This window comes from Rattus norvegicus, chromosome 9, assembly GCF_021556685.1.
Source record: "Rattus norvegicus strain SHRSP/BbbUtx chromosome 9, alternate assembly SHRSP_T2T, whole genome shotgun sequence".
Taxonomy (NCBI): Eukaryota; Metazoa; Chordata; class Mammalia; order Rodentia; family Muridae; genus Rattus; species Rattus norvegicus.
Window position 1 is genome coordinate 29,080,961 of NC_141542.1, and position 8,845 is coordinate 29,089,805.

General features: G+C 46.9%; 1 non-coding gene across 1 annotated transcript; it reads left to right on the forward strand.

The window, feature by feature from the left end:
* The first annotated feature begins 8,141 nt into the window (after nt 1–8,141).
* On the forward strand, nt 8,142–8,247 carry LOC120094859 (U6 spliceosomal RNA). Its single transcript, XR_015630075.1, has one exon. It is a non-coding gene; the product is annotated as a U6 spliceosomal RNA (small nuclear RNA).
* The last annotated feature ends 598 nt before the right edge of the window (nt 8,248–8,845 follow it).

Genomic DNA, 8,845 nt, shown 5'->3' on the forward strand with positions numbered 1-8,845 from the left:
ACCCTTTTGCCCAAACAGCTTGCAAATGTTCATTGCAATGAGTCGTTGGTCCGGGTCAAGGCCTCTGGCTTCTGCCATACTGTCAATGCTGGATGCCCGCTGGGACTCTTCTGAGCCATTCCGCAGTTGCCCCAGTCATGGAGATCCTGCCGTAGTTGCACAAGCTCTCTCGTACTTACAGCACCGGGATCAGCTTTCCTGAGTCCTCATCATTGGGACCAGCTTTCCTGCACCACCAGGGTCAGCTGTCCTGTACCTATGCCACATCCGGCACCACTTTGTGGTGACCAGTGAGGGGTGCGTCCAGCTCTCCTGAGTGTGGTGGCTGTTGAGGGTCAGAGCAAGCTGTCTCGTACCCATACTATATCAGCACCACTATGTGGCAGTCAGTGAGAGGTGGGGCCAGGTCGGCATGGTCCTCAGACATTAACGGGTTTTCAGGTGACAGCCCGGACCACAGGCATCAACGCGTTTTCGTGGTAACACAGACGTAAGCACAGACCCAGGCTTCAGTAGAACCACAGACATGGTCCTCATCTGTATCACAGGCCGGGACATCACCAGGGCCTCAGGTGACAGCGCAGGCCACTGGGATCAGTGTGGCCCCTAAGGCAGCGTTGCCCTCAGACATCCACACTGCCTCTAATGGTGGCCCAGACCGCAGACATCTGAGTGGCTCTTGATAGTAAAGTGGGGCATGGACATCAAAACAGACCCTAATACGGTAGGGCCATGGACCTCAGCAGCAGTGTGGGCCCAGACATCACGTGGCCTCGGGTGACAGCGCAGGCCACTGGGATAAGCCTGCTCCCCCACCACCATCTCATCCACAATTCAGCCTCTCTCCACAGCACAGAAACCACTGTGCTCCGCTCCTCCTCTTCGCTCCTCCTCTTCGCTCCTCCTCTTCGCTCTTTGCTCCTCCTCTTCGCTCCTCCTCTTCACTCCTCCTCTTCCGTTTCTCCACGCGGTAATTGCTCCTCTTAGTGGCGCCTGCCAGGCCTGCGTGGTGAGGTAGCGTGCTGGCGTGTGCGCGCGCGCGCGCGCGTTGGTTTGGGTATGTGCACATGAGTGTAGGTGTCTATAGAGGCCAGAGACACGGACCCACCCTGGACTGGAATGGTAATTACAGCTCAGCCTGACCTGGATAATGAGAACTGAACTTGGGTCTTTGCAAGAACTACTAAACCACTTGGGTCTTTCCCTGAACCACTGCGCCACCGTATAGGCCCCCTTTTCTCTTCCATTCATTGTACGTATTTATTTTTTGTGTTAACCTGTGTGAGTGCACACCGCATGTTGTGCATGTGGAGGTCAGTTCCATCCTTCCACTCTACAGATCCAGGGCATCAAGGCAGGCTTGGCTGTGAGCATCCTCACCTGCTGAGCCATCTTGTCAGCCCATTTCGAGCTGATTCGGAGTGCAGAGTCTCACACCATGGAGCCTCTCCGAGCCCCAGTTTCAGATGTTGCTACTGTCTCAACTCTCAGAAGTCTAGAAAAGGGACCACAGATTCGAGATCCCTTCGAGGTCAATTTTGAAACAATTCTACAGTTTCTCTGGCCGCCTAAATCAGGAACTGAAGAGAAACACCATGGGCTATGCCTCTGCTCCCAGAGCTGGAGAGAGCAATGGCGGGGCTCTGACACCGACATGCCAGATCTTCTATCTGTGGCCCTCTTCTCTGCAGCTTCGATGTGACTGGCAAAGGATGGAAAGAAAGCAGCTAGCACGCCACTATGACAGATAATCTTGTCACCTGATGGAATTCATTTGCTACCGTTTTTTCATTTGTGTGGTGGGTGTGCATGTGTGTGCAAGTGTTTGCATGTGTGTGGGCATGCATGCATTGAGAGAGGCCTGGGATTGCTGTCAGGAATCACCCTCAGCCAGTCCTCTACCGTATTCATTGAGACAGTTTCTCACTCAAACCCAGAGGTCCCCACATGTTAATCTCGTTAGCCATCTTGCTCCGGGGATCCCCTCCCTACCTTCCTAGGCTGGAAATACAGGCCAGTCCCATCCCACCAAGCCTTTATGTAGGCTCTGAGGATCCAAACTCTGGTCCCCAAGCTTGCACAGTAAACATTCTAACTCCTACATCTGTCAGCCCATTTGTGAGATTTAGAATCACCTAGAAGCCACATTTCTGGACACATCTACCAGAGCATTTCCAGGGAGACGGAGCTGAGGAAGAAAGGCCCACCCTGACTATTCATGGTAGCAGCCGGTGAGCGGGGTACCAGACTATTCATGGTAGCATCCAGTGAGCGGGCTACCAAACTAAATGAAGAAGAGAAGAGTGAGCCAAGCTTGCTTGGGGCTCGGTCTGTAATCCCAGCACTTGGGTGGCAGGATCTGGAGGAGCAAAAGTCCACGGTCTTTACACAGTGAGTTTGAAGGCAGCCCGGGCTACATGAGACACTGTCAGAAAGAGGGATGGGGAGGTGGTAGGAAGATACGTTTATCTCTCCCTGCTTCCTTGCTGAGATTGTCACGTGATCAACTGCCTCAGTCCAGGCACCATGACTCTCCCTCTGAGACAGATTGAACCAACCGTGTGTCCAAGCAAACCCTTTCTTCCTTCAGTGGCCTTGTGTCAGATGTTTTATAGCAGCAACAAGAAAAATTAACACACTCACAAAATGTAAATGTCTACTACGTCTCCAAACTGTTCACATACAAGTCCAAAAATCCGGGTAGTTCTGAAAGGTGAAGGTATTTGCTTACTTTTTAATTATTTTTTAAAAGATTATTTATTTATTTATTCATTTTTAATGTATATGAGTACAGTGTTGCTCTCTTCAGACACACCAGAAGAGGGCATCGGATCCCATTACAGATGGTTGTGAGCCACCATGTGGTTGCTGGGAATTGAACTCAGGACCTCTGGAAGAGCAGTCAGTGCTCTTAACCGCTGAGCCATCTCTCCGGCCCTTACTTTTTAATTATTTATTTTATTTTTGAAATTACATAATTACATCATTTCCATTTCCCCATTCCTCCTTCCAGAACTTCCCGTAAAGCCCAATTTGTTTTATTTTGTTTTGGTTTCAAGGCAGGGTTTCTCTGTGTGGCCCTGGCTGTCCTGGAACTCACTGTGTAGACCAGGCTGGCCTCGAACTCAGAGATCCGCCTGCCTCTGCCTCCTGAGCTTTGTTGTTGTTTCTTTGCCTTAAGCTTGCTTCAGACACTGCTGATACGCTAATCCACTGTACACTGGCTACTGTGAGAGATTGGCAGCGTGCGTGGTGTTCCACATAGAGTGAATAGTCGTACATTTCTCAACCAGATGATCATGTTTAGCTGTGAGGTAATGTTCCTCCTTTTCAAGAAGATATTTTTTTTTTTTTTGGTTCTTTTTTCCGGAGCTGGGGACCGAACCCAGGGCTTTGCGCTTCCTAGGTAAGCGCTCTACCACTGAGCTAAATCCCCAGCCCCTTTCAAGAAGATATTAATAGTTAATGTGAAGTGTGATGGGCTCAGGAAATCATAATGTAGATGAAAACTTCAAACCTTGTAACTTTGTAGCCATTTCTAGGTCTCAGTGCTGTGCTGCCCATGTGTTCCTGGTGTTGCCAGTGTATACTGCAAGTGCAGTGTGTGTGTGTGCGCGTGTGCGTGTGCATGTACATGCACGTATGTACTACAGAATGCACTATGTATGTGCTATATATGTGAGATATATACATATATATATATGTATCAAGTATACAGAATGATATTTGATAACGAATGTGCCTGACTCGTGAGGTATATATTTTCATCATTTTTAATATATTCTAACATGTGAAAAATTATGTACTCTAGGCTGGGGGTGACCAGTCTGTAAAATGCTTGTTACAAGTCTGGGGACCTTATTTTGACCCCCAGAACCCATATTTAAAAGCTAAGTGTTGGTCTACACAGATGGCTCAGTGGTTAAGAGCAATGGCTGCTCTTCCAGAGAACTAATTCTAGGGGTTCAATTCCCAGCACCCACGTGGTGGCTTCCAACTCTCTCTAACTCCAGTTCTAGGGGATCTAATTCCTTCTCTGGCCTCCTCCTAGGGCTCCTCCACACAAGCAGGCACACACATACACACACACACACACACAGACACACACACACACCACACACCACACACACACAGACACACACAGACACATACAGACACACAACACACACATATACAGACACACCACACACAGAGACACACACACACACCCACACACACCACACACACAGACACACACACACACCACACACCACACACACACACACAGACATACAGATACACCACACACAGACACACACCACACACACACACACACACAGACACACACACATATACAGACACACAACACACACACAGACACACACACACAGACACACACACACACCACACACAGACACAGACACACACATATACAGACACACAACACACACACAGACACACACCACACACACAGACACACACACCACAAACACACACCACACACACACAGACACACACAGACACATACAGACACACAACACACACATACAGACACACCACACACAGACACACACACACATACAGACACACAACACACACACATACAGACACACCACACACACACCACACAGACACAGACACACACACAGACACACACACAGACACACACACACACACACACACACACACATTTAAGCTGGTTACGGTGTGTGATTCTAATCCCAGTGCTGGGAAGGTGGGCGGATCCCTGGCCATCCAGTCAGGAACCCCAGGCCCCTGAGAAACCTGTCTCTACAAAACAGGATGGAAGGCCTCCGGGGGAAGGCACCTTCATTTGTTCACACGTACAAGAATTCCTTTCTTTTGTCCATATCTGTACAAAGTTGCGTCTGTATTCAGGAGTTCACGGGCCTCTTGAAACATGTGCGTTGGTCAGGAAAAAGAAAACCTTCCCTAACCTTACCGTTTTAGAGAGTGTGGGAACAGCCCGTGCTTCCCAAATGTTACACGTTTTTTGTGATGAGAAAATAAAATCAATTATATAACACCCCCCCCCAAAAAAAACCCCTGTGACAGTGAGATGCCTCGGCAGGGAAAAGGGCTTGCTGCCAATTCGGAGGGCCCGAGTTCAATCCCCAGCTCCCACTTTGCTGAAGGAGAGAACCAACCTCTGACCCCCATCCACGCACACTCTGACACACGTGCCTATGTGCACACACATATTGAAGCCATAGGGTAAACCTTTAAAGGGGTGTTGCTGCATGCTCTTGGAAAGGAAACACGTGGGGTCATTCTCCATGATTAACCTGTAAGAACACGCTCGTTAAACCATTCCCTGGGATCCCCAACTTGACCTGTCCACCGCAACCCTCAGGCTGCCCATCACACCGCCACATCTGCGATGATTCGCCCACACCAATGTGCTTGGCATTAATGAGGTCACCGTTTCCCCATGCCTAAGTTCTTCAAGGTCTTTCCATAGAAAATCCCTTGGCTCACGGAACAAAAGAATACCGCTATGCTATTATTTCTTACACATCAACAGCTGCTAGTCTTATATAAATCCTCGTTAAAAGGGAATATTCTGTCCATTCCTTTCTTTAGTGGAATAGAGTGGAAACACAATTCTATTTCAAAACTAGATAGAATAGACAGCAAATCATAAGCTGTGTCATTTTAAGAAAAAGAAATTTAAATTCAAATGTATATTTTTCTTCCCATTTCCCATGTTAAATATAGTATGTACCTGGAAACTTGCATACCTAGGAGCAAATAAATTGGGAAATTTGGAATCAGTATGTGTTCTTAAATCTTGTTTTACTTTATATTCGTTACATCATGTGCCTGTGTGTGTGTGTGTGTGTGTGTGTGTGTGTGTGTGTGTGTGTGAATGTGTGAATGTGTGTGTCTTGTGCATGGGCATGTATGGTTGTGTGTGTGTGTGCACATGTGTGTGTGTGACTGTGTGAGTGCACAAGTACATTATGTGTTCATGTTGCATGTATGCGTGTGTGCACACATGCAATTGTGCACATGTATGTGTGTGAATGTATGAGAGCATGCACTTGTGCATGGGCATGCATGGTCATGTGTGTGTGCACATGTGTGACTGTGTCTCTGTGTACATGTATGTTGTGTGTGCGAGTTGCATGTATGCATTGTGCACACGTGTGTGTGTGTGTGTGTGTGTATGTGTGTGTGTAGGTCAGGAACAGCACATAAGTCAGTTCTTTATACTATTTGAGTCTTGGGACATGAACTCAGATCCTTTGGTTTGACCACACACTGAGCCATGTAGCAAGTCCCTGTTTTCAAGAGCTAGCAAAAGACAGTGAGAAAATGCTATCTGGTTCTCACACCATCCCCTGTATGGTAAATTCAGCCCAGCCTCGTCCACGCTTACTGAGCATGCCCGCCAATCCCTAGTTCCCCCGCGACCATACATGACCTCATTTCCTTTCTTCTAGCTGCTTGCTATTTCTTTGATCTTCAGTTTTGATGTGTGTGTGTGTGTGTGTGTGTGTGTGTGTGTGTGTGTGTGTGTGTGTTTTAAAACCAGGGTGTTTATTCATTTGTATGTTTGTTTAATTGGGGGGACAGAGTCTCACTCTGTAGCCAGGCTAGTCTTGAATTCTTTGTTCTCCTGCCTCGGCCTCCTGAGAGCTGGTACCACAGGGGAGTACCTCCCATGCTAAGCTAAGGCTTGTTTCTATGGATGGAGTTTTAGAGGCTTTCCTGTGAGATGTTTTGCATCGTGGGGCATGTCTTGTCTTTAAATATCTTCCTTACAGCCATTTGCCTAGATTTCCAAACATGATTGTGCTCTTGTGTGCCCGTGTCTGTGTAGTTCTCTACGGTTCTGCCCTTCTCAGTGATTATAAACATTTATATTTCTGTTGAGTAATTCTGTGACTTTGGAGGGTTTTGAAAGTTTACCCATTTCATCTATTTTGAGTCGATTTTGAGAATGGGATGAGGTACGCTTTATTTCCCCATAATCTACTTCAAATTAATACTTATAATACTAAACACAGATTACTACTAACTGTGTTGATAGATCCCTTTCATTTCAATACCATTGAGTACTAACATCCATTTTCGAAATGCTTTATTTCTTTTTATTTTCTGTGAACAGGGGTTTTACCCGAATATTTGTACACGCATTACCTGTGTGCAGTGTCCTTGGGACCGGAAGAGAGCATTAAGTTCCCAGTAATTAGGGTAACAGATGGTCATGAGCCACTACCTGGGTACTGAGAATTGAATGTGGGTCCTCTGCAAGTGGACCTAACCACTGGACTATCTTGCCATGCCCAACATTCATTTTCATACACATACGTGTCCAGTTCTCTGGCTTCCACTCCGCACCATTGACTCATTTATCTACTTCTACACCCAAACCATGCAGCTTTTTGTTACTTTAGCATTGCCAAATATCCTGTTTTCTCATGTGACTGTCGTCATAGCTGTTTCTAGTTCTGAAGGAGACCGTGTACACTCGCTAATAGTTTTCTGGATTGAGGCAAGGACAAGTAGGTTGGCTTTCAATGTAAAAATATACATTTTAAAAAATGAGTCCACTGGGAAGTCACAAACATTGCAGAAGCCTTGTGTGGAAAATGACCTATCTGACAAAAGGCCGGGGTGGCGGCTTTTCTAGCTCCATGTTTGCATTTGCGAAGGCTTTGCCTCCCACGGTGGCACAACACAGCAAAGTGGGCCAGGAGGCTGAGGTGTAGCCTGGTGTTAGAGACTTGCCTAGGATGTGCAAGGTCCTGTGTTTGATCCCAGCCAAGAGCTTTGGGGGTGGGTGGGGAGGAGTCACTAGCAAGATGTGATATTTTAATCCCTGTGGTAGTTAGGTGCAACAAAAATATCTCCTGAAGACGTGTGACCCGCAAACTAGCCTTCGAGTTGGCTTGTGACCTACTTCCCACAGCCCGTGTTTTCTGAGAAACTCCAGATGATTTATTTCTAAATGATTCCAGAGTAGATGTAACATTGGCACCCAAATCTTCAAAGGCTACACAAAGCAGAGAGCCAGCCTGGCTTATAAACATCGGCACAGAAGCATTAAAAGCTTTAAACAGAATACAAACAGGTGAAATGGAGGGAAGGCATTCCCAAAAACTGTGAGATCTGTTACATAGTCAAAACAATGGGTGCCCGCTTCGGCAGCGCTTAGACTAATATTGGAACGATACAGAGAAGATTGCATGATCCCTGTGCAAGGGTGACACGCAAATTCGTGAGGCGTTCCATATTGAAAAGAAAAGGAAAGAAAAGAAAAGAAAAGAGAAAAGAAAAGAAAAACGGTCCAATATCAGAAGACTGGGCACAAAGACTCATGCCATACGTTCAGGGCTTGGAAGACCGAAGCAGGAGAATTACAGTGAGTTGAAGGTCAGCCTGGGCTACATAGAAAGCAAAGAGATGGAGACCTTAGTGTATTCATGTCTTAAGAGAAACATTGTTGGATTTTACTTGATACTAACTATTTATTTGGGGGGAGAGTGCTTTCACAATTTAAGAACATCCCCCATGAAATATATACAGTTTCCCTGCAGGTATGTATTAGGACACGGGTCCAGCACCACAAAATTAAATATTTACTTGTTTGGTGTCTTCAGCCGTGCTCTCGGGCCTAAAGAGAGTGTCAGAGCTGGGCTATAGGCAGTCATTAGATGCCAGACGTGGGTTCTAAGAACTGAACTCCGCTCATCTGGAAGAACAGCAGGTGTTCATAAGTGCTGAGCCACCTCTCCAGTCCCCAGAATCAGTCTGGATGGAAAACAGGCGCCACCGTGACAAAGTAAAGGCAAGGGTCTGGGGACATAGCTCAGGGGTAGAGCACTTGCCTGTCATT